General features: G+C 43.1%; 1 long non-coding RNA gene across 1 annotated transcript in view; it reads right to left on the minus strand.

Moving 5' to 3' along the window:
• LOC129711652 (uncharacterized) overlaps positions 1–14884 on the minus strand; it is a 53683-nt gene extending 38799 nt beyond the window's left edge. The window contains exons 1-2 of the long non-coding RNA XR_008725884.1: positions 13739–14884; positions 7895–8043 (exon numbers count right to left, since the gene is read on the minus strand). This is a non-coding gene — a long non-coding RNA (uncharacterized LOC129711652). The remainder of the gene's footprint in view (positions 1–7894; positions 8044–13738) is intronic.
• Positions 14885–27259: the final 12375 nt, after the last annotated feature.

Genomic DNA, 27259 nt, shown 5'->3' on the forward strand with positions numbered 1-27259 from the left:
GTATTCTTCAATATAAAGATATAGGAAATAGTAGAAGGATCATGCCATACGATGTTTTGAGCCTGATAAGACATTTTATCAGATCATCACAGAAACATTTACAGTTGTTCTTCTTATCAACTATCATTCCTGGAGTCTAAAACGCTGCAGACCCCAGCCGTAAATATGCACTCTGACTGAGCATCCGCATCGTCTGAGGCAGTGAATTGAACACCCACCTCTGATCAGGTGCTCAAGCCCGTAATTGAGGTATCGGTCCAGTAACTCTACATCGTAGAAAATCCAAGGCCAATATTTGCTCCTGAGAAACAGAGCTGAAAACAGCACACAAAGTCCACATGTCTCAGCAGAGTCTTGAACTGTTGGTTTTGAACTTAGTTACTCTTTCATTCCAATCTGCTTGGAATAAATCCAATACCCTATTACTCTCCCAATTACTTGGTATAGTTACATTAATTTCCTGTGCTTTATCACAAGGACAGTGTGATCTCTTCAAATAGTTTTTACTGTTCTCCTAATTACTTGGTATAGTTACATTAACTTCCTGTGCTTTATCACAAGGACAGTGTGATCTCTTCAAATAGTTTTTACTGGGTCCCCACTGGCTTAAAAATATTCATATTTTATTTCTTTGTAACAAATTAAATTGGATCATAGTTCCCAACTTTATACGCCCAATCAATTAATTTGACTGCTAACCCGAAACATCGCCTCCCCATGTTCTCCTGAGTTATTCCAGCACTCTGTGTCTTCTTTTATAAACCAGCATCTGCACACCCTTGTTTCTACCTCCTTTCATCCTCCTTAGTTGACTGTTCCACCTAGTATTGTTTCTTCAGTAAATGTGCACTGATCTTTCATCTACTCCAATGCCACTGTAAAGTTAGCCTTTGGTGTTTTTTACTTTCAGTCACTCTGAATGAAGATCCTGATTTTCATAGCCAGTACCATTCTTCACACATGCCTTATGTCATTCTTCATCATGAGAGATAATCCTCTTCCTTCCTGTTCCACAGCATTGGTCCCTCTCAAAGTCAAGTGCCCCACAGTAGCTTGTTCCCAAATATGGCCACCAGGGGCGCCGAACAATTGGCAGCCCCGCCAACAGTCTGTTTTTTCGTCTTTTTTTAATAAATGTTAGTGCGTTTTATAAGTTTGTGTAAATGTTCCCCGGTTTGTTTTTTATGGGGGTCAGGAGAAACTTTTTTTTCAGTTTCTTACCTTACCGGAGACGCAATGTTTCCGGGTCGCATCTCCGGTCACTTTGCGGCCTATCATTGATGGAGCTTGAGGCCTCCTCGGACTGACCTTGGGCCCCACCGCGGGGCGCGGACTTAATATCGGAGTCGATCCCTTGCCTGGGATTGCTCCAACTGCGGCCTGTGGACTTTACATCAGGAGCTCGCAGTCGGGGGAGTTCCGACGAATGCAGAGGCTCGACCAGCCCCGACGCGGGGTTCGATTGCCCGGCGCGGGGAGCTGACATCCCCCCGATGCAGGAGATGATCTCCCTGACGCGGAGGGCCCAAAACGCCACCGACTACGGGAGTCAAGATCATCCCGTCAACGGAGGGCTCGAGGCCCCCGAACGCAGGAGAACAAAGAGAAGAGAATGAACTTTTTTTCGCCTTCCATCACAGAGAAGAATGGGGAGGAGTCTCTATGATGGATGTTTATGTTAAAATGTGTTCTGTTGCTTTTTATTTGTAAGACTGACTTGGCAAATGAAATTCCTTGTAAGTTGCAAAACATACTTGGCTAATAAAGTGTCATTATGATTGTGATTGTGATTATGATATTCATGGGAGTTGCTCTTGGAGGGGTGTATGCTCCTCAAACTACGGAGCATCCTGGACAATACAGCTCCACAACTCTATTATTGACATTTTGACAGAAATGAGAACATTTAGATCATCATTTATCATTTTTTTCTCTGTTTACCTCATAGATGTAGTAAGGATTGATCATAAGATTATCAGATCTTATCGGGATAATTGACAAAGACAACTTTTAACTTTTAACTTGATTTGTGATACTTGGGTCTGGAAGGTTGAAGGGTGCTTGAAATAAGTAAGGATTAACTTAAAGAGAAAATATTTCTCATGGCCAATTACATATTTAAATACAGATAGGTCCACGCATATGAATCAATCCTGTTTCCTCTGAGTTGCAGCTCTGTTTTGTCCAGGTGCCTCCTCTGGCTTGCTGAACAAGAAATCAGGCACGATGGCTGTAATCCTTCGCCCGTGACATTGCATTTTAGCAGGATTCTCGCATATATCTCTGTGGTACTAAATGTCCAAACTGTTTACTCCTTCATTGAGCAGAGGAGCGTTTGAACATTTCAGAATGCAGTCATTAAGCAAACTCTCTCAGCACACCGACTCTGACACGCATGGGCGAATCACAAGCAAACCCATTCCATCAATGAAGGGATGATTGTTATATCCTAGGGTTCTTCCGTGGACACAAGGTCATCATAGATAAAAGCAGGAGGATTCATCATGCCTTCCCCATTATTCAATAAGATTATGACTGATCCAAGGCCCTATCCACTATCCCGGAGATTCCTACAGTCCTCCTTCAGTATACTCAACCACTAAGCTTCACTGACCTCTGAAGTTGAAAACCTGACACCCTGTCTAGATGGAAATTAAAGTCACCTTTCCTGATACTCGATTTTTGTTGTTGAAACCTACTGAATAATGAAAGGCCTTTCTAGAGTGCATGTGGAAAGGATGTTTCCAGTAGTGGGAGAGTCTAGAACCAGAGGGCACAGCCACAGAATGCAAGGAGATACCTTTAGAGCAGAGATGAGGAGGAACTTTTTTAGCCTGAGGATGGTGAACCTGTCGAATTCATTGCCAGACGGCTGAGGAGGCCAAGTCTGGGTATCTTTAAAATGGTTAGCATGGTTGTCCAAGTAACGGGGAGAAGGCAGGAGAATGGGGCTGAGAGGGAAAAAATAGATCAGCCATGATTGAATGACAGATTAGATTTGATGGGCTGAATGACCTAATTGTGCTCCTTTGTCTTATGGTCTAAGATTTATCATCATTTTTCATGTCTTGATTCATCCTTTCTTTAATTGTTTTGTTACTTCTAGGGGATTAATAATCAAATCAAATTCAGACAAGGCAATGTAACAACTACAAGATCACATTTGTTCCTATTGAAACATAATTTAATTATTTTCTTTTGAATCCTCTGTGCAGTTGGATCCAATACCGTTTATTTATGATTTTATTTCTAATTTTCCCTCACATGGACTTGGTGAACTAGTGGACTATTACAGTTAATCTCATGTCCTATCCCTTTAAATCCATTGTAATTGTCTTTACTTAACTGGGCCCCGTTGTTATTAGTTTAATGTTCTGTTTTTGAAGGGCTTGTTAATTGGCATGTCAGGACGAAACATCCCCCACCTAACTCCCTGCATCCCCTGTGCAAACAGAATGGCTCTCTCTTTTTTTTGCTGCTAATGGCAGTGTCTAATCATTTTAATTCCCTTCCATTCACACTATTATTTAATCACACTTTTCGAAACATGTCAATATTTAGATGGGTGTGGGTCTGGTACCAATGGGTCTTAGATGGGTCTGGTACCAATCCACTAATTCTCTCTCTTGAGGTTCATTGTTTTTATTTGGTTCATAGCACCCCAAAGCCTCTAAGATGACCCTCATTCTTTGTTGTACCTGTCATTGATCCCAGGATGGACCAGAGTAACTGGATTCCCAACTAATCTCTTGCGCTGAGAACATGTTCTTGTTACTAGCACTGGGTATATGATACAGTCAGAGCTGCAGAGAACATTTCCTACCCACCGATGATACTGGCCCGATCATTATCCTGTTTTATTTCACAGCCTCGGCTTGAACGGTTTCCTTTACATACAATCACATATGAACTGTGCGCGCTTACAAACAGACAGAGGCACCCACGCGCACACACACATACATTCACTCACACACATGTACACACGCACGTACACACGTGCACACTCATGCACAGTGACTGGATGTGCATACCGGACGCCCATTCTCCTCTGCACTAAATCCTCGTGTTGACCAAACTCTTGGCTGATGCGCTCGGTTAAGGTTGTTCAAAACTGCAGGTTAAATCTATTTAACTTTATATTTCCTTAAGCCATCTCTAATGTACCCAAGGACCAACTCACCCCCTGCTGACAGTAATTACCTATCTCCTGGTAATCACTTACGACCCACTATCTAATTAACTGTTAACTTCCACGGCAGGCAGTTCGATAAATATTGACTAGTAGTAAAAGAGCATACTACCAGTTGCTATAAGTGAAGAATAAAGTTTAATGTCTAAATTAAATCTATTCAATCACCCAATTCTCATGCTGACGAAAAACTCTGACTTCATAGTTTGTACGGCACAGTGTTGCAGTTAGTGAATCCACTGCCTCACTGCTCCAGTAAACTGTGTTCAGTTCTGACCTCCAGTGCTGTCTATGTGGAGTTTACCTATTCCCCCGATGTCTGTGTGAGTTTCCACCATTTATTTTGGCTTCCTCCTTCTAAATAAAAGTGCACGTGTTGGTAAATTAACTGGCCACTCTATATTACCCCAGTGTGTAGGAGTAATAGAATGTTGAGTAAGTTATAGTTAAACAAGCCCTTCAGCCCACAACAACCATGAAGCAACAACAACCAATATCGTACACTACCAGTTGCTCCAAGTTTAATTTAAAGTCTAAATTAAATATATTCAAAGCACCCAATTTTCACGCTAACAAAAAACCCTGACTTCCATGCCTGTACAGTACTGGCCCCTGTTGTATGTCGTGGGTCATAGACCACCAATCAGGATTACATCCCTCCGCCATGATCCTCAAAGCAATAAGTCAGTTTTGGATCCAGTCTGTGAGCTCGTCTTGGATCCTGTCTGCCTTAACATTCTGGGCCAGCCTACCACGAGGACCCTTAGCAAATCCATTACTGAAGTCCATATAGATAACGTCTACCATTCAGCCTTGATCAACCTTCTTAGTTACCTCCTCGAAAAATAAGCAATCGCATCTCTAAACTTTATCTCTAAAGTCTAAATTAGTAAGGCAAATTAGTGGATGGGAAACTGGAGAGAATAGGTCATTGAGAAATATATAGGTTATGGCGAGGGATAAAGGTTATTGTGTGAACCAGCATAGACTTGGTGGACCTAATGGTCCCCTTCCACGTCATTGAGAAAGAAGTAAATATTTAGTGCTCAGTGTGGTCTAAGTAGGGGAAGAGTAGGGAAGCACGTCATGAAAGGATGCTGAGAATGGGCAATGGGCTGCCGCAGGAAGTGGTTTAGGCAAATGGTGCAGATGCATTTGGGGAAAGCTTAGATAAACATAGGATGTAATAAAGGCTGTATTGCTTGAGTTAGAGGAGGAAGGAAGGAGATCACCACCAGATAAACACAAGCCTGCAGTGATTAGATTGAATGGCTGGGAGATCTGCTCTGAATTCCACACAATTCCATTGCATTTGATTTAGAGCCGAGATCAGATCTCACTTCAAGCTGTCCAAGGCTGAAGCCTCAACATGTTCCGGTAGCTGGGGATTAGTAGACTCACAGCTGGGGATGGCGTGTTCTGTGAGTCATCTACCTTTTATCCTCAGTGATCACCTTAAACCTCTGTTATTCTGAGGCAACATGACAATGCCGTCAAGCAAAGAGCTGAAATCCACCTGAAGTAACACTGCACAAACAGATTGCTCTTATTCTCCTTTGACTAATATTGTGGAATAGGATGAAGTAAAGCTCAAATGGTATCCAATGTACATCACAATCTTATATACTGTATCTATAATCAATGTAGGGGCAGCATGGTGACACAGTGGCAGAATTGCTGCCTTATAGCACCAGAGATCCAGGTTCCATCCTGACTACAGGTGCCATCTGTACGGAGATTGTACGTTCTCCCCGTGTGGGCTTTCCACGGATGCTCTTGTTTCCTCCCACACTCCTAAGATGTATCGTTTTGTAGGTTAAATGGCTTCGGTAAAGATTGTAAATTGTATCTACTGAGTAAGCTAGTGCTAGTGTACAGGGATCGCTGTTCAGCACGGACTCTGTGGGCGGAAGAACCTTTTTCCACGCTGTATCTCAATCAATCAATCAATCAATCAATCAATCAACATTTATTGTCATCTTGCAAGCAACAGTTGTACAGTGCAAAATGAAAAGACGTTTCCCAGGGAATAGCGGAGCATCGCACATGAAATTTAAAACGTTTCACACATAATAACACTAAAAACAATCCAGTCCCTGATGGAACAGTATAAACAAATAGTTAAAAGCAGGTAAAACACAACGTTAAAATACAATAAACCAATCATAAAAATGTCCGGGGCAGCTGATTTGAGTGGCCAGTGCCAGTTATTAAAGTGTCCAGTGCCAGCTGCAGAATCAAGTGACTGTGAGTACAGAGTGACTGTTTAGCAGCCTCACAGCCTGTGGTAGGAAGCTGTTTAGCAGTCTTGTAGTCCGGGCTTTGATGCTTCGATATCTCTTGCCTGATGGCAGGAGATCCAGGTGTATGTGGAGGGGGTTCAGTTTGTCCTTAGCAATTCTCTGAGCTTTTTTCAGACAGCAGCTCTGGAACAGTTCTTGTACCGAGGGTAGGGAGACGCCAATGACCCTCTCTGCTCCCCTCACTACCCTCTGATCTCTCTAAACTAAACTAATTTAACTGAGAGTGGGCACACCTAAATTATCTATTGCAGAGTTTATATGAGAAACTGATCATCGGCTGTAGAAATGCATGACATGCACGGCCATGCCTGTTGTTTTTTTTTGTAGGGACATATTATTTAATAGTCGTTAACACCATGAAGCTGCTATTATCCATCTCAATAAGTAAACATACATTGGTATCAGAAGGAAAATACTTGAGTGTGAACATTTATTCATAGCACGGTACTGCCAAAAAAGTTCCCCAAAACACTTTACAGCAATCCTGGCAATCCTGGCAATTTTGATCATGCTATTAAATATATATCTTATCAAATCCATAGTGGGACAATTTCCATAATTGATTGTTTTACCAGTATTTATTTGGGGGATTAATCATACTTCAGTGTTACAGGTGAAAAGTCCTCAAATTCTCTGTCAAAATCTCATTAAAGGCACATCAGTACTGACTCCGTGATTGCCAAAGTGTAGGAGATTGCCAAAGTACAGGTTCTGTTCTGACCTCAGGTGCTTTCTGAGTGGAGTTTGCACGTTCTCCCTGTGACTGCGTGAGTTTACATCGGGACCTCCCATTTCCTCCCACATTCCAAAGACGTGGAAAGATTTGGAGGTTAATTGGCCACAATAAAGTTGCCCCTAGTATGTAGGAAGTGCGATAACATGAAATGTGGGTGAACAGGTGCGTGCGGACTCGGTGGGCTGAAGGGCCTGTTTCCATTCTGTATCTCTAAAAATAACTAAACTAAATTAAATATACCTAAGCAGTGAAACCCTTGACTTTTGAAGTGCAAGATATAGTTGAACTTCTGCCACGAGACACAATATAATTCACATCCAAATTCCCAGCCGAAGTCTCGATGAACCAAGGACACGGAGCAAAAATAACCAGTGTAAAAACAATCTGCTGGAGGAACTCTGGGGGAAATGGACAACAGGAACTAAATGTTCTCCTTCTAATGCTGTATTCTCCTATTATTCTCGAATCTATTTTGCCACTATTTCCTTCATGTATTGGAAAGACCCAAGTCAAACCCAAAGCCAAGCGCAAAGGGCTAGACAGCCTTTACCGTTCAGCCCTTTTATGCCCCTTCTGAGGAAAATATTTCACATTTCAGGGCAGCACAATGGACTGCTGGTGGAGTTATTGCTTCATGGGACTGGAGACTCGGGTCCAAATTCTGACCTCTGGAGCTATCTGTGTCGAGTTTGCACCTTCTTTCTGTGACTATTTGGGCTTCCTCCAGTTGCTCGAGTTTCCACCCACATCCTAAGCTGTGCGGGTCGGTGGGTTAATAGGTCTGTAAATTCCAACTTCTAGGTGGTTGGTAGAAGCTGGGGAGAGATGAAGAGAATGTGGTGAGAATCAAAAATTAGATTGATGTACGATTAGTGTAAATGTTTGGCTGATGGTCAGGTGGATCTAAGCATCTAGTTCCGTGCTATATTTCTCTGTGACCTTACGACTGTGATTCTAGAGTCAATTATATCACAAGAGCTGGGGTGAAGGTCCAGATGTAGTAAATACACAGGCAAAGATTGGATTGCATGTGTGTTTCAAACATCACTTAAAATATGAAAGAGCTAAAGATAACCTCTTAACAGTTGCTCCAAGTACCAAATGTAACCAAAACCTGTGACCTTTGTTGCCACATTATTTCCTGTAACACGGCTTTGAGCAAAGCATTTCTAAGATTGGAATATTATCAGGTCAGCACTTTATTTCCCAAAATATCCGTAATGGTCATTCATTCTAAATAGACATTGACTGTAACAATGTGTAAATGCAGATGCTGGAAAAATCGAAGGTAGACAAAAATGCTGGAAAAACTCATCGGGTGAGGCAGCATTTTGGAGAGAAGGAATAGGTGACGTTTCGGGTCGAGACCCTCCTTCAGACTGATGTCGGGGGGGGGGGGGGCGGGGAAAAAGAAAGGAAGTAGGCGGAGACAGTAGGCTTGTGGGAGAGCTGGGAAGGGGGAGGGGAAGGAGGGAGAAAGCAAGGAGAAGTTAAGCTACGCTCATTGGCGTCAAGCCCACTGTTGCCGACTATCTCTGAAAAATTTTCAACATGTTGAAAATTCGGCGTCGACCAGAGAGATGCTACCTTTGGGCGACTGAGGAGACCACTCACGACCATACAGACGACACCTTGGAGGCCATGTGGCAACAGCCTAGTCGCCTAAAATATAGACTAGGCCCTTAACTCAGCAGGACAGGCAGCATCTCTGGAAAGAAGGAATGGGTGATGTTTCAGGCCGAGACCCTTCTGCAAAACGAGCATCTGCAGTTCTTTCCTACAGATTTAATCATGGCTGATCTCTGCCTCCTAATCCTATTTTCCTGCCTACTCCCCATAACCCTTGACACCTATTCTAATCAAGATGTTGTCTATCTCTGCCTTAAAAATATCCACTGACTTGGCCTCCACAGCCCTCTGTGGCAATGAGTTCCATGGATTAACTACCCACTGACTAAAGAAATTCCTCCTCACCTCCTTTCTAAAAGAGCGCCCTGTAATTTTGAAGCTATGACTCTGGTCCTAGACTCCCCCTCTAGTGGAAACATCTTTTCCACATCTCTGCCTTTCATTATTCCGTAAGTTTCAATGATGTGCCCCCTCAACCTTCTAAACTCCAGCGAGTAGAGGCCCAGTGCTGGGAGACTGGCACAGATATGGACCATTGCCAATCTGTCAACGCATTTCATTGTGGTCGATATAAAAGCTACTTGAGCGGTGGTCATTGAGACGGGGCACTTTATTTTTCATGAAGACTGGAATGGTGGAGGTTTACTTGAAGCAGAAGGGGACAGAAGACTACTACATGTCAAGTGAGAGGTTGAAGATGTTGGTGAAGACAGGCCACTCGATTCACGTGCAATATCAGAACCTATCCAGGTTTATGAGAGTTTTCCCTCGAGAAAACAGATCTGACTTCTGTCACTGAGGTGTATGGGGCAGAGCCAGTCAGGGGATGGGGAATGGGCCATGGATGAATTTTGCTTGCCTGTTCAAAATGGATGTGAAATGCATTGAGCTCATCCTGTAGAGATGGTTCATTGCCAGAGATTCCCCCTCCCCCCGAACTTGGCTTGTAGCTGGTGATGGTATTTAGGCCCTGCCACATTCACCTGGCACCTTGACTGAATTGAATCTCTTGCTTGTTTAGTTTACAGAGATAGTGGGAAACAGGCCCTTTGGCCCACCGAGTCTGCCCTGACCAGCAATCCCCACACATTGAAACTATCCTACACATACTAGGGACACATGTTTACATTTATACCAAGCTAATTAAGCTACAAACCAGCACATCTTTGGAGTGTGGGAGGAAACTGAAGATCTCAGAGAAAACCCGTGTGTTCACGGGGTGAACTCAGTAACAGACAGCACCCGTAGTTGGTATCAAACCTGGGTCTCCGGCACTGTAAGCGTTGTAAGGCAGCAACTCTACCCCTGTGCCACCATGCCACCTGTTCTGCAATTCTCTCTCGACATCCATCATAGACATACAGAGATCATACTTGATCTTCTTGTACAGTGCAGGGGCATCCTCCTTGAAAGCCTCAGGGACTTTCATTTTACCCCTCGAATTGTATGTCCTTTAGATCTAGATGCCTCTGAAATGGATGTCGACGCACCCTCTCTCACATGAATAGAAACAGTTTACTCCCACAACTTATCATGTTTTATAAACATTGATACCAGAGGAGAGAGGCTTGGAAGGATGACGAATAATTTCAAACGAGCTGGCAATTAAGACCAACCTGGAACTGGAAACATCCCTGAATATACCAGTAATCGCAAACACTGCTTCAAGGCAACAGACTCACGTCTATTTAATTTTATTTTTATTGAGTTTTGAGATCTTTATTCATTTTTAAGATCAGATTCTGCAATTCGGTGCATATTTTTGTGACAATTGTTCCTTTTCAATTTACTCTTGCCCTTCGGCAATGAAGGAATCCACTTCAACAACATTATGTTGCATTTATATAGCACCTTTAATAAAGGGCAGGTCCCACAACGCTTTACAAAATGCAAAGAGCAAACAACAGACAGAAGATATCAGAGCAGAGGTCTGAAGGCTCAGTTAAAAAGGCTGCTTTGAAAAGGTGTGTTCAAGTGCATCAGTAAAATGGAAAGATTTAGGAAGAGAATTTCACAGCTGAGGCGATCTCCCCATAGGTGTGGTGTGACAGAGGGCCAAAATGGGAAAAGAGCTGTGATGACTAAGGTTTGACTCAGAAGGTGGCGGGTGTAACAAACCGGCTGTCAGAGGAAGGAGTTGAGGGAGGTACTATAATAGCATTTAAAAGACACTCGGTCAGTACATGGATAGGAAAGGTTTGGAGGGATATTGGCCAAACACAGCCACATGGGACTAGTTTAGATGGGCATATTGGTGGGCGTGAATGAGTTGAGGCAAAGGGCCGGTTTCCGTACTCTATGACTCCATGACTTTAAAGCACACAGTAAGATTTCCTCCTCTGCTCCAAAGCAAAACAATCCCCATCTATTCAATCGCTCCCCAGTGCAGCAATTTCCCAGTCATTTTAACATCTTTGTAACTCATCTCTGCACCAATCTAGTCCATTTGCATTTCTCATGCGATCTTGCTCCAGAACTGTTTGCAGCACCCAGGCCAGTCCTTAACTAGTTTTATTTACAGTTCTAGCCTGTTCTCCCTGGATTAATATTCTTTGCCTGGACTAATAAAGCAAAGCATCCCTTATGTCTTTTTAACCAGCTTAATGGCCTGAGCTGCTTCCTTTTACAAACACCCAAGGTCCCTACGTTCCTTCACACCTCTCAATATCCTCCCATTTATTTATACTCCTTGGCCTTACTCCACCTCCCAAATAAATGATCTCACACTCCCCTGAACGCTCCGCTGAATTGAATTCCTTTTGCTACTTTTCCGCCGACTGACTCCATCATGCTGCAGTGCAAACCTTTCCTCCTCCATCATTCACCCTGCCAACCTTTGCATCCATCTGCAAACTTCTTTATCAAGGCTGTAAGATAGACACAAAGATGGGTCTCGACCCAAAACGTCACCTATTCCTTTTCTCCAGAGATGCTGTCTGACCTGCTGAGTTCCTCCGGCTTTTTGTGCCTATCCTCGGTTTAAACTAGCATCTGCAGTCCCTTCCTATGCTGTATCATTAGTGTGCTCCACAAACAGCCAGGGACTTTGCACTGAACCTTGTGCAACCCCACCGGAAACTAGCTTCCAGTCACAAAAATATCTGGAGGCCCTTAACTTTCTCCCTGCCATTGAGCTAATTTTGGCTCCAATTTGCGACTCGTCCGTGAATCCCGGTGTGGCGTTGCAGCCAAGCCACCACACTGAGACCAAATTAACAACACTGTGGGGAGGAATAATGGGGAACTAATGCATCTTAATATACTGCTGAACACAATGGAGATAAACAACACTGATCATACGTGTGTGGAAATACTTGTGCCTTGGAGGTGGGAGTGCTTTAGTGAATCATAAAACCCAACTTATAGCTTCTGCAGGTTGAGCTAATTGTTTTCTGGCAGCTTTGTCTTCCACTTTAGGCTCCTCTTGGAGGGTTTCTCTTCTCCTGATTATCCGGTTGCTGAGGAAAATTCCGCAGGCTTTAATGGGTCGGTAATAAACTGGCAAGTTTCAAATTCTGCCCCTAAGCTTCATGCAAATTGACCCGGCGACAGACCCCCATGCTCCCAAAGGGAAATGTTCCAATACAGATGCTCACGGAGCTCTGTGGAACCACTCCCGAATCTACCTGTTGCTCCTTAATACACAGTCTATGAGAGGCTGAGAAATATTGCGCGAATGTGAGAAGACACAAAACGAGTGGAAGTGGATGGAACAAGCTACCAGAGGAGGTGGTTGAGGCAGGGACTATCCCAACATTTAAGAAGCAGTTAGACAGGTACATGGATAGGACAGGTTTGGAAGGATATAGACCAAATGCTGGCAGGTTGGGCTAGTGTAGCTGGGACATATTGGCCAGTGTGGGCAAGTTGGGCCGAAGGATCTGTTTCCACACTGTAACACTCTATGACTTTAGATGAACACAAAACGCTGGAGTAACTCAGTAGGTCGCGCAACATCTCTGTAGAAAAGGAAGAGGTGACGTTTCGGGTCGAGGCGTCAGTCTCGAGAGTCAGGGGTGAGGGAAACAAGCGGTATAAAAAGGTACAGAACAAATCAGAGCTGGCACCGATGGTCAAGGAGCCCACAATGGTCCAATGTTTGCTGTGGAGGAGGTGATAATGAAGGGATATGAACAGCGAAACTAGCATGATGACTAGGGTGGGGGATGGACGGAGAAGAGAGGGAATGCAAGGGTTACTTGAAATGAGAGAAATCAATATTCATACCATTGGGTTGTAAGCTGCCCAAATGAAATATGAGGTGTTGTTCCTCCAATTTGCATGTGGTTTCTGTCTAACACTGGAGAAGGCCCAGGACAGAGGGGTCACTATGGGAATGGGAAGGGGAGTTAAAATGGAAGAAGCTCCTTTGTTCTGCTTATTGAGCACTTCTCTGGATACGAGTCATTTTTGGTATTATAGAGATACAGCGTGGAAACGGGCCCTTCGGCCCTCTGAGTTAACCTTTGATCACATATACGTTGGGGTAGAAGATTGCAACCTTCACGTGGTCCGCCCTGTTTCGACGAATGCAATCAACCTGGTGTGCACAATCAAATAAGATCAAATAGAACAAGTTGTCCTACAACTTTAGGCTGTGCACGCCATACACAAGAAGAAGTCTGAAGAAGGGTTTCGGCCCAAAACATCGCCTATTTCCTTCGCTCCATAGATGCTGCTGCACCCGCTGAGTTTCTCCAGCATTTTTGTATACCTAAGAAGAAGACATATACGCTAGTTCTATGTTATCCCACATTCGCATCCTGCACACTAAGGACAATTTACAGAAGCTGATTAACCTACAAAATGCACGACTTTGGAATGCGGGGGAAACCGGGGCACCCAGAGAAAACCCACATAGTGAAAGGTAGAAATACTTACATTTGGGACGCGTGGGGTTACAGAACGGGTAGAACTGTCCCATTACATTTGATGGGGGCTGCAAGGGAAATAAAAAATGTATCCATTTCTCTAGGCCCAATGAAAGTCATTGAGTACAATTAGGAAATCATAAATGACTTCATTTCTTGTACTGGAAGTATGTGATAATAGCAGAATGTTTTCAAAACACGCTCTCTCCAGTTACATCCTGAAAGTAATGATAGACTGGAAAGGAAAATGTAGGTTGTAATTAAAATATAATACACAAATACAAGTGACTTCATACAATGGAATCATGTTGATATAAGGGAAATGACAACGCATATCGCTTGGTGTTGGTGGAGGTTAGCTTGGATACACTCTAACATTTGAGACTTTGCAGAAACTGTTCTCGTTGGCAGAGGATGTAACAAAAGAATCCACACAGTATTAACTCTTTAACACCAGTAAATACAGGAGGCTTGAAAACGAAGGAAGGGTCTACACTTGAACAGTCTACTTCCCATACCACTTTGGTACTGCCTGACATATCCAACATTTTCATTGTTTACTTACCTTCATTCAGACCTACAGCACTGGCTTTTCAAAGGAATCTATAGAGTAATTTTGAGCTGTGTGTGGTCTTGTCAAATGTATTAAGCCAGATATCCACCACTAATTCTTTTCCTGTTTGTGGTTGCATTATCTATGGTCTTGCTGATGAGTGTCACTATGGGGCCCACACAGAATACACTCAAGGAACCTCCCATTGACGGGGATAATATTGGGAATAAACTGTGTTGCTGTTATGCTTTTTCAATGAATTGATTAGAGACATTAAGGATGTTATTTCCTGCTTCCTCTCAACACCAAGGTTAGACTCTAATAATGAAACAAAAATAAGTTACCCGCTACCATCAGGGAGTGAATATTACTCAATAACATTGCAGAGATTGTTATAGTTGAACATCAGGACCTGATTTGTTCTGGCCTTTTCCTACCTCTAATTCCCACCCCCCCCTATTTTCAGTCTGAGGAAGGGTTCCGACCCAAAAAATCACCCTTCCTTTTTCTCCAAAGATGCTGCCTGACCCGCTGAGATACTCCAGCACTTTGTGTCTATCTTTGGTATAAACCAGCATCTGCATTTCCTTCCTATACTAACGATTTTGGAAAGCACAGCCTGAGCAGCCAATGTACACCCTGTACACTGCAGGCCCACAAGCGCATTGAGACACAGAGGAGGAAGCAGCACATCACAGCGAGGGTATATCAGGAAGCACACACTAATGAAATGTGACAGGTAGTGTCAGTTCCAGAGTCAAGTCAAGAGGCAAGAGTGCTTTATCGTCATATGCGTCACATAGAACAATGACATTCTTACTTGCAGATGGAGCTGCTGGAGTATTTACCTCCATGGTCAGATCAAGATCCCTGTATTTACAACAACTGGAACTTGAAAATGGTGCCAAACTGGTGTCCCGGTTTCAATCCTGACTAAGGGTGCTGTCTGTACGGAGTTTGTATGTTCTCACCGTGACCTGCGTGGGTTTCCTCCGGGTGCTCTGGTTTCCTCCCACACTCCAAAGACGTACAGGTTTGTAGGTTAATTGACTTGGTATAAATGTAAAATTGTCCCTGGTGTACATGTGCTAGTGTACATGGCAATCGTTGGCCAGTGTGGAGTCGGAGGGCCGACGGGACAGTTTTCACGCTGACCTTATGACAACAAGATATTCACAAACTCCGGCCAGGCCGGGAGTGGGGGAGGCGGGTGACCCACAATGACAGTACTATTATCTATCCTGCCTCCTCTGTATTCAAGAGAGAGTAAGATATAGCTCTTGGGGCTAACGGAATCAAGGGATATGGGGAGAATGCAGGAACGGGGTACTGATTCTAGATGATCAACCATGATCATATTGAATGACGGGTGTTGGCTCGAAGAGCTGAATGGCCTACTCCTGCACCTATTTTCTATGTTTCTAGATTTCTATATCTCAGTGTACTACTGCTATACACTTGTACTGCATCTGAGATGCTTATCCGATTTGCATCTAATTGCTTATGTATAGTGATATATACTGTAGTGTATTCCAAAAAGAATTTCACTGTACCTCGGTACACATGACAAATAAAGTACCATACCATATTGCATGCATTTCTGGTCGCCAATGTATAAGATGAATGGATGGTGCAGAGGATATGTTGTATTGGATAGAACTGTTCAGTTAAGAGGGAAGGCTGGACAGGTTTGGAGTGAAGGGGGTAAAATAGGCAACAGAACTGAGGTACATGAAGTTCTGAGGGGTACACGAGAGGTAGACTGCCTGAAACCTTTCCGTAGAGTTGTACAAAACTAAAATTAATCGGGTAAGGGTAAGAGTTAAGAGGTTTAGAGTGAATCTGAGAGGGATTTCTTTCATCCAGAGAGGGGTAAACATGGAATGCTCTGTGTGCCTGAGCGAGTGTTGGAAGCAAGGTCCCTGACGAGAAAAAAATCTACTCTCTGTCCCTGACTGTCCTCTTCTGATCACTTATTAAATGGTGAATTCCAAATTATAAATGTGTGGACTGGTTCCAAAGGGAACAAAAGATTTTATAATATTTGACTGCATCAAAGGCAGTTAATGGATGATTTTAAGTTTACTACTGGAATCCTGTATGTTTATATTGAGCTTTCAACAAGGTAAACAATCCCAAGGCTCCAGCTTAAGGAACATCTTAATGGAGATGGGTGAAGTGGAAAGGATTAGGCAGAGATTTCCGAACCTCCAAAATTCCTAAAGTCCGGAAAGCTGCAGACATGTCTATCCAAGATTGAGAGATTAAGATTCAAGGCATTGAAGGAAATCAGGAATGGAGTCATAGAGATCATAACTATAGGTTGGAAGAAGCTTCAGCAATATAAAGGAGCAAAGCAATGGAGGGGCTTGAAGGTAATGATGAGAACTTTATGTTGAAGTACTGTCAGACTGAATGTAAATGCAATAATGCTGGGTGAAAAAACAGGGTACATTTAGAAAATGGATAACCAAATTTTGGATTTTACAGGTAATATGGCAACAATAAGTTGTCTCTGGAAATATGTTGCCTCTTGGAATGAGGTCCATCAAGGATTATTGCACTCAATGGTAACTAAACCCAAACACCTTGAGATCCCAATGGGTCCAATGGACAGGCCACCACGTTCTGAAGGATAAGCCTCAGTTCTCACCGCTGGTTGTGAAGAGCAATGGTGACCTCTCACACAAACAATCGGTCAACTGTTGGTAAAGTGGTCTTGTTGCCTACTGATACTGAACAGGGTCTGATCTGTCCTCAGGCTGGGCTCAATTGTAGATGGGCAATGTTCTATTAGGAGCCTCTTGCAGAGTTATAGGAATAAAAATAATGGCTGCAAAGTACTCCTACAACTCTTTTTTTTCTTTTAAACACCACTAGGTTTCATTAAATATTGAATCCAAGTTCACAAATACAAACTTTCATTTCTCAAGCACCCCATTGCATGTTGACATCACTGATGAAGTTGTATAGGAGTTTCTTCAGGACAACACCGGTGGTTAGTAATCCTGCCACTAACACTGGCAAGGATCAGTGACTGGGGCAACTCCGATATCTTTGCCAATGGGGTCCTTGTGGGTATTAAAAAGATCAGGCAGCTTCCTGTGTGGGCGGTGGAGAAATAGACCATTGGAAATGCCTAAATATCATTTGGATTCATGTCAGCCAAGCAGATCCAAGGTGACGGAACGAGGCAGGGCTATAATGCCTGGGATCCATATTGGGCTGAGGAGTCCAGTCTCCTCCCACGTTTCAAAGACGTGAAGGATTGCAGGTTAAACGGCCTCTGTAGAATTGCCCCCATTGTGTAGGCAGTGAATACGAAAACGGGATGACACAGACCTTGTGTGAACAGGTCGGTGTGGACTCGGTAGGTCAAAGGTCAAAGAATGCACAACCGTTGGGCGGCACGGTGGCGCAACGTTAGAGTTGCTGCCTTACAGCGACAGAGACCCGGGTTCGATCCTGACTACAGGTGCTGTCTGTACAGAGTTTGTACTTTCTCCCCGTGACAGCTTGGGTTTTTCCCATGTGCTCCGGTTTCATTCCACAGTCCAAGGACGTACAAGTTTGTAGGTTAATTGGCTTCGGTAAAGATTCTAAATTGTCCCTAGTGTGTAGGATAGTGCTGGTGTACCGGGTGATTGTTGGTCAGCGCGGACTCGGTGGGCCAAAAGGCCTGTTTCCGTGCTGTGTTTCTAAACTAACATATGCTAAGCTTGTTTCAATGCTGTATCTTTAAAATCTTTAAAAATCAATCAATCAATAACTTTTATTTGATCACAGCTTCTAGACCTTGCCAAATCCAGCTCACAAGCTTTGCAATATTTCATAAGATCATATGTGATAGGAGCAGAATTAGGCCTTTCGGCCCATTAAGTCTACTCCGCCATTTAATCATGGCTGATCTATCTCTCCCTCTCTCTAGCCATTCGCCTGCCATCTCCCTTTAACACCCATTCTAATATCTATTTCTGCCATAAATATATCCAATGACTTTGCCTCCTTAGACTTCTGTGTCAAAGCGTTCTGAGACAGATCCACATCTATGCTGCCTGGACACAAGAAAGAGAAGAACGGAGAAATCAATATCAAACAATGTCTTTAGTTCAAACTACGGTTTAGATTTGGCTTTAATGTTCCATGTTTATATTCACCAATCTCATGTTGTTATTATAAACTTGAGCCTGTTAAGACTGGTTAAGAGATTCATTGAATGTCACAGCGGACACAACTTTAACACAATCCAGTCAACAAACCTCACAAGCAAAGCATTAAGAGCTGAACCTGCTGAAGTCAGTTAACACAGCATAACTGGGAAGGGCACGATAGGTGAAAGTATAAAGCAGTAGTAGCGACTCCCACATTTGGATCTTCATAACCTCTTTGGGATCGATTTATACAATGAAGCCAAGAGGCTGTCTGAAATACAACGGAGTTTCATTCTGTTTTCAAATTTGCCAGTGTAATATAATCCTTGTGTTTTCTAAGCTCCGTTGTTATGTTCTTGCTCCCACTGTAGAGGTGCTATCGGGATTTCATGATGTTTAACAAAGCTTTTAGAATCATAGTCATACAGTGGGGAAATATGCCTTGCAGCCGAACTTGCTAATGCCGACCAACATGCCCCATCTACACTAGTCCCACCTGCCTGTGTCGGGCCCATATCCCTCTAAACCTATTCTATACATGTACCTGTTTAAGAAGGAACTGCAGATGCTGGAAAATCGAAGGTAGACAAAAATGCTGGAGAAACTCAGCGGGTGAGGCAGCATCTATGGAGCAAGGAAATAAGCAGCGTTCTGGGTCCTAATGCTTTATAAACATTGTGATATTCCCTACTTCAACTACCTCCTCCAGCAGCTCGTTCCATTTTTCGACTACTCTTTGCCCACCCCCCTCCCACCCCTGACCACCTCATCTTAAATCTATGTCCTCAGATTTTTGATTCTCTTACTCTGGGTAAAAGATTCTGTGTATCTAGTCTATTCTCATGTATCTATGCATTTCTTAATCCAATTTTATGATTTCTGTTCCCTTTGGCATAGAAAGTTGAAGAGTTTGCAGTTGCCAGGGAAGTTGGGAAATAGATTTAGAGTACATTGCTTGCCAGTTAAAGGTCGCCCAGAAATTGGAACACGTTTAAAAGTACGATAGTGAGATTTCAAGGTGTGCATATTACGGGAAAAGGGTAACTAAAGAGAGAATAGGGCACCTGAGAAATCAAGTGGTCATCTATGTGTGGAGCTGCAGGAGATGGCCAAGGTTCACAAATGATATATATCCCACAGAGAAAGACGTGAAGAAGAGGAAACATGAGAAAGTTAAATGAAACGTCTTAGGGGCAGTCATTATTACAGCAAGGAGCTGCAAGACATATGAGGGTAGGTAAATATCTCAGGCTTGGACAGATTCATTCAAGGACACTGTGGGAAGCTGGTGAAGAAATTAAAGGTATCCTGACCGAGATATATGAATCAACACTAGACACAGGTGAAGTGCTGGAAGACTGGGGGTGGCTAATGTTGTGCCCCTATTTGTGAAGGAAGCTTAACATCCATGGTGGGCAACCTATGAAGAGTATTCGGAGAATAAGCTATACCCACATTTGAAAAATCAGTGTTTGATTAGGGATGCTTTGGGATAGCCAACATGGGAAATTGTGTTTGTTGATGAAGTAACCAAGAAGGGTGATGAGAACAGGGCCGTAGATATAGTCTACATGGACTTCAACAAGATAGGGTTCCACACAGTAGCTGCTCTGGAAGGTTAGATCATAACGTCATATGGTCATGTGATAGGAGCAGAATTAGGCCATTCGGCCCATCAAGGCTACTCCACCATTCAATCATGGCTGATCCACCTCTTCCTCCTAACCCAATTCTCCTGCCTTCTCCCCATAACCCCTGACACCCATACTAATCAAGAATCTATCTGTCTCTGCCTTAAAAATAGCCATTGACTTGGCCTCCACAGGCTTCTGTCCAAATGAATTCCACAGATTCACCATATTCTGACTAAATAAATTTCTCCTCAGCTTCCTAAAAAAATGTCCTTTAATTCTGAGGCTATGGCCTCTGGTCCTAGACTACCCCACCAGTGGAAACATCCTCTCCACATCTTGGATATCACTGGATCCAGGGAGAGCTAACTAACTGGGACCAGCTTTGTCAGGGCACCTTGGTCAGCATGGGAAGATTGGGCCAAAGGGCCTGTACACATGCTCCATGACTCCATAACTCAGTTAATAATCTGCTGGTTTTGTATGGCTTCTGCCATTGGCAATGGCAAAGTCTACTCCTAGAGAGTACAGGCCATGTACAGACTTTAGCTGAAGGCATGTCAGAGACTGAGAAATAACTGGCATGAATCAAGCCCTATTTTGAAGTAACATATTTTTCTTATAAATTATAAATTTTTGTAATAGAAGCAGCCTTTGTAAATCTGTCGCACTGTAATTACATCCTCCAACTATTAGCTATGGCAAGACAAATTTGCTGAAGGATTTTCTATTAGAAATTTGACATGGGAATTTATTATTCAAAAGGTTAATGGGAATGCACAAAGGCATAAGTTAAAGAACCATAGAGATAGTATCCTCTGTACAAAGCAATACTTTTATATCAATAATGTATGTTAATAGTCAATTATTACATGCTGCATCTCGTTGTGTGTTATTTGTGCAGGCATCTGTAATCAATTTTTAATTAGGAATATTTTCCTTCATGCGTTTAAAAGGAACATGCTAATGTCTGACTGACACAGCACGCGGTCCTGTGGAGACAGTGGTAATTTTATTCATTATCAGATATAGGCATTGCCTTTAGACTCTCTGAGAGATTCCAACACGACCCTTTAGACTGTATACATTAGAGATGCAATGTGGAAAGTCTGCACCAACCGGCGATCATCCCGTACACTAACGCTATCCTACACACTGGGGACAATTTACAATTTTACCAAAACCAATTAACTCACAAATCTGTATGTCTTTGGAGTGTGGGAGGAAACCGGAGCACCTGGACAAAAATCCATGCAGTCACGGGGAAAATGCACAAGCTCCACACAGACAACACCCGTAGTCAGGATCGAACCCGGGTCTCTGGCGCTGTAAGGCAGCAACTCTACCGTTGCACCACCATGCCTTCCACTCTGTGGCTGTTAGCTCCTTCTGCTGGACCGTAATATAGAAATGATGAAAAAAATGAAAATATGAAAAAAATACTGGACTGTTCCCTGCAGTGAAACTTGTAATCCAAAAGAGTTGAGGAGTGCGAATGGTAAAAAGTGCCTGTCATCTGATGGATACTGGAGATTTATTCCACCTGGTCAACGGCTCCACACAGGAGGCTTTAGACCGGGCAGCAGCGTTCTAGCCATGATCTAGTTATGCACAAGAGGTGAGGAGACCCTGGCAACCCATGACAAGAATACTTGACACAATGTGGCTTCATGGGGTTCAAGTAAACATGAAGCGAATGGACATTAAATGGACAACTCTTCCAAGGTTATAGTCATTCATGATGGAAGATGGCTGTGGTTGTTGTAAATCGTTTATCCCAGCAGCAGGCTATCTCTGCATGGGGTCTGTACGGTGATGTCCTCAGTTTAACAAACTTCATCTTTCATAAATCAATTACCTCTGGGGGTATCACCAATGATTACAGTAATACATGTGAATATCCAGGTGAATACTTCAGCAGATAAATCAATCTATGCTTCCATTTGGCAAGACCTGAACAGCATTCAGCCAAAGGTGCAGTTTGGCATGTTGGTCAGCATGGATGTGATGGGCCGAAAGACCTGCTTTCATGTCTCAATAACGAAGTAACACAAGTGCCAGACACGACCATCTCTTACAGGAAAGAGTGACTCACTCCTCTCCTTGACGTTCAATCGCATTATCATTGCCAAATCCCTACCATCAAAATCCATGTTGTCATAATCAACCAGAACTCAGTTGGATTGGACACATATATACTGTGGTTGGAGTCACACGTCTGAGATAGTGGGTATTCTGCAGCAAATGACTCACCACCTGAGACCATCACACCTTTCCACCATTTACAAGGCACAAGTGAGGAGTATGATAGAAAACTCTCTATTGGCCCTGGTGAGATCAGCTCAACACCATGCAGGAGGTGTATGGGTTGTTGCCAAGATACTTAACAGCATTTAAGTCTGAAGAAGGGTTTCGGCCCGAAACGTTGCCTATTTCCTTCGCTCCATAGATGCTGCTGCACCCGCTGAGTTTCTCCAGCTTTTTTTTTGTGTAACCTACTTAACAGCATTGATGTACAGTAGAATCTTGTGGTCCAAGTTCATGGCTCTCTGAAAGTATCAACACAAGTAGATGCTATGGTAACTTGATACATACGCTTGCCTTTATCGGTTGAGACTTCTGAGTATAAGAGTCAGGAGGTCCTGTTGCAGCTTTATAAAAGTTTGGTTAAGCCACATATGGACTGTGTGTATTTCTGCTATCCCTATTACAGGGAGGATGTACAGGCTCTGGCGAGGGTGCACGAGGTTTACCAAGATGCTGTCTGGTTTAGGGACTATTAGCTGTAAAGACATTGGACAGTGCTGGGATTGTTTTCTCAGCAGCATTGTCGGTTGAGGGGAGAACTTACAGAAGTTAATACAATTATGATAGGAAGAGATAGGGTAGACAGTAAGAATCTCTTTCCCAAGTTGGAAATGTCAAATATAAGTGGTCACAGCTTTAAGAAGAGTGGGAACTTTTAAAGGAGATATGCAGGGCAAGGTTTTTTTTTTACAGTGAGAGTGGTGGGTGCCTGGGATGCACTGCCAGGGTGGTGGTGGAAACAAGTAGTATAGTGCTGTTTAAGAGGCTTTGAGGCAGACCGCCTGAATATGAAAGGAATTTAGGGATATGTACTAGTTTAATTGGGCATCATGTTCTGCACAGACATTGCACGCTGAAGGCCTGCTCCTGTGCTCCACTATGTTCTATGATCTTGTTTTACACTTCTTCACCCCTCTCCTTCCTGCATGCTTCTTCCCACCACTACCGGCATTGCCTTGGCAGCCTCTCACGCAGTGCATCCTCGTTGGTGAGTTAATCGGCCCCTGCAACCCATCCCCAGTGAAGGTGGGTGACGGGTACATCAGAGTGGAGCAGGTGGATGTGTGAGAGCAAATAGGTTCCAGGGAAACAAGTGAGGGAGTGCAATTGATGGCATTGTACTGTGACCTGGTGGAGATGGGCTTGCGTGTCATCAGAAAACATATCATGAGAAAATCTTCCGTTGCCGCCCAGCGATCCCCGCACACTAACTTTATGCCACACACACTAGGGACAATTCACACACACAAACCAAGCCAATTAACCTACAAACCTGCACGTCTTTGGAGTGCGGGAGGGAACCGGAGAAAACCAACGCAGGTTACGGGGAAAACATAGAAACTCCATACAGACTGCTTCCACAGTCAGGATTGAACCCGGGTCTCTGGTGCTGTAAGGAAGGCAGCAACACTACCGCTGCGCCACCGTACTAAAAAGTATGTAGAACAATAAATTTGCTCAAAGTGAGTAACCTTGTATGAAACTCAAGCCATTGACATTAAGTGTGACAGGGCTTTGCTTTCTGTATCCTGGCAGGGGACGGTTTTGCTGAGACAGCGGGAGTGATGAGTCAGCAGGCTGGCCTTGGTAAGCACAAATGTCTGCAGAGCTGATAAGAAACTCTGCTGACAGAAGCACAATCAGGCAAACGCCGCCAATGGAACTGATACAAATTCCTCCCAGCTGGAAGTGAAGAGCAACCCAAATATAGTACAATGTTGATGGAAACCCTTCTATAAAACGGTTCATTTCATGCAGATATTCAGAAGAACCAGCTCCTGCATCAGAGCAAGACAAGGTAGGAGATAAACGTTCAACCTTCCTCGAATAAATTCTTTGTACTGACCTGCTTGTTAGATTATATGTGAAGCCGTCATGTTCTTTGTGGTGGCATGTACTGTACCTATACTTTAAATGAAATCTATACTATTAGAAAATAACTAACTTTTCCAATGGTAAAAGACAGATGAAGGCAGAAGAGATTAAATAAAACTGGAAAATATTGTATTAACTCAGTGGGTCAGACAACACTATGGAGAGTAAAGGTCACAACTTATAGGTCACTGTTTTGAAATACTGAATCTATTTCTCTCTCCACAGATGCTGCCTGACCTGCTGAGCATTTCCAGAATTCTCTCTATATTTAACTAAATCGTCTGGTTTGATTCAAGACAATTTGTTGTCATCACTGCTTCTGCAATAATCTTGTGTGTGACAAGTTTTGTCTTTGGGATTCTTGAATGAATTTTTCACCAACCCACCCCATCATCTGCCTGCTTTAAAACACTCAAGTCATAATGCTCTTAATAGGCTAGATAGCCAGTTATCTCAATTCCAGGTATCAGTGGGTCTACACTGCCTTTTCTAGACATTTGTAACAAGTACAACTCTTGAAAATTTTTCCTGAATTAAAGTTAATTTAAACTCAGAAAGGATGGGTTGCACTTGAACCCGAGGGGGACCAATATCCTGGCGGGGAAATTTGCAAAGGCTACTGGGGAGACTTTAAACTAGAATGGTTGGGGCGAGGGACTCAAATAGAGAAAGCTAGTAGACAGAATGGGAGGCAGGAAGCAGAAAAGGGAAGCACTCGGACACAAGAGGAGAAAGAAGAAAAAGGAAATAAACAGAGAATAAGAGGCGGTGGGTTTCTTAAATGTGCATATTTTAATGCTAGGAGCATTGTAAGAAAGGTGGATGAGCTTAGAGTCTGGATAGACACCTGGAAGTATGATGTTGTGGCAATCAGTGAAACATGGTTGCATGAGGGCTGTGATTGGAAACTAAATATTCCAGGATTTCGTTGCTTCAGGTGTGATAGAATTGGAGGGGCAAGAGGTGGAGGTGTTGCATTGCTAGTCAGGGAAGATATTACAGCAGTGCTTTGGCAGGATAGATTGGAGGGCTCATCAACTAGGGAGGCTATTTGGGTGGAACTGAGAAGTGGGAAAGGTGTAGCAACACTTATAGGGGTGTATTATAGACCGCCAAATGGGGATCGAGAATTGTAAGAGCAAATATGTAAGGAGATAGCAGATATTAGTAGTAAGCACAAGGTAGTGATTGTGGGAGATTTCAACTTTCCACACATAGACTGGGAAACACATTCTGTAAATGGGCTGGATGGTTTGGAGTTTGTAAAATGTGTGCAGGATAGTTTTTTGCAGCAATACATAGAGGTACCTACTAGAGGAGGGGCAGTGCTGGACCTCCTGTTAGGAAATGAGACGGGACAGGTGGCGGAGGTATGCGTTGGGGAGCACTTCGGGTCCAGTGATCACAATACCATTAGTTTCAATATAATTATGGAGAGGGTCAGAACTGGACCTAGGGTTGAGATTTTTGATTGGAGAAAGGCTAACTTTGATGAGATGCGAAATGATTTAAAAGGAGTGAACTGGGACATTTTGTTTTATGGGAAGGATGTAGAAGAGAAATGGAGGACATTTAAAGGGGAAATTTTAATAGTACAGAATCTTTATGTTCCTGTTTGGTTGAAAGGAAACAGTAAAAATTGGAAAGAGCCCTGGTTTTCAAGGGAAATTGGACATCTTGTTTGGAAAAAGAGGGAGATCGACAATAATTATAGGCAGCATGAAGTAAATGAGGTGCTTGAGGAGTATAAGGAATGTAAAAAGAATCTTAAGAAAGAAATTAGAAAAGCTAAAAGAAGATATGAGATTGCTTTGGCAAGTAAGGTGAAAGTAAATCCAAAGGGTTTCTACAGCTGTATTAATAGCAAAAGGATAACGAGGGATAAAGTTGGTCCATTGGAGAGACAGAGTGGACAGCTATCTGCAGAGTCAAAAGAGATGGGGGAGATATTGAACAATTTATTTTCTTCGGTATTCACCAAGGAGAAGGATATTGAATTATGTGAGGTAAGGGAAACTAGTAGAGTAGCTATGGATACTATGAGTTTCAAAGTAAAAGAAGTGGATAAGTCTCCAGGTCCTGACAGGATATTCCCTAGGACATTGAGGGAAGTTAGGGTAGAAATAGCCGGGGCTATGACAGAAATATTTCAAATGTCATTAGAAACGGGAATAGTCCCCGAGGATTGGCGTATTGCGCATGTTGTTCCATTGTTTAAAAAGGGTTCTAAGAGTAAACCTAGCAATTATAGACCTGTTAGTTTGACTTCAGTGGTGGGCAAATTAATGGAAAAGATACTTAGAGATAATATATATAAGCAACTGGATAAACAGGGTCTGATTAGGAACAGTCAACATGAATTTGTGCCTGGAAGGTCATGTTTGACTAATCTTCTTGAATTTTTTGAAGAGGTTACTAGGGAAATTGACTAGGGTAAAGCAGCGGATGATGTCTATATGGACTTTAGTAAGGCCTTTGACAAGGTTCCTCATGGAAGGTTGGTTAAGAGGTTCAACTGTTGGGTATAAATGCAGGAGTAGCAAGATGGATTCAACAGTGGCTGAATGGGAGACGCCAGAGGGTAATGTTGGATGGCTGTTTGTCGGGTTGGAGGCAGGTGACTAGTGGGGTGCCTCAGGGATCTGTGTTGGGTCCTTTGTTGTTTGTCATGTACATCAATGATCTGGATGAAGGTGTGGTAAATTGGATTAGTAAGTATGCAGATGATACCAAGATGGGGGGTGTTGTGGATAATGAAGAGGATTTCCAAAGTCTACAGAGTGATTTAGGCCATTTGGAAGAATGGGCTGAAAGATGGCAGATGGAGTTTAATGCTGATAAATGTGAGGTGCTACACCTTGGCAGGACAAATCAAAATAGGACGTACATGGTAAATGGTAGGGAATTGAAGAATGCAGTTGAACAGAGGGATCTGGGAATAACCGTGCATAGTTCCTTGAAGGTGGAATCTCATATAGATAGGGTGGTAAAGAAAGCTTTTGGTATGCTAGCCT

The sequence above is a fragment of the Leucoraja erinacea genome, chromosome 30, assembly GCF_028641065.1.
Source record: "Leucoraja erinacea ecotype New England chromosome 30, Leri_hhj_1, whole genome shotgun sequence".
In the NCBI taxonomy this organism is placed as follows: domain Eukaryota; kingdom Metazoa; phylum Chordata; class Chondrichthyes; order Rajiformes; family Rajidae; genus Leucoraja; species Leucoraja erinaceus.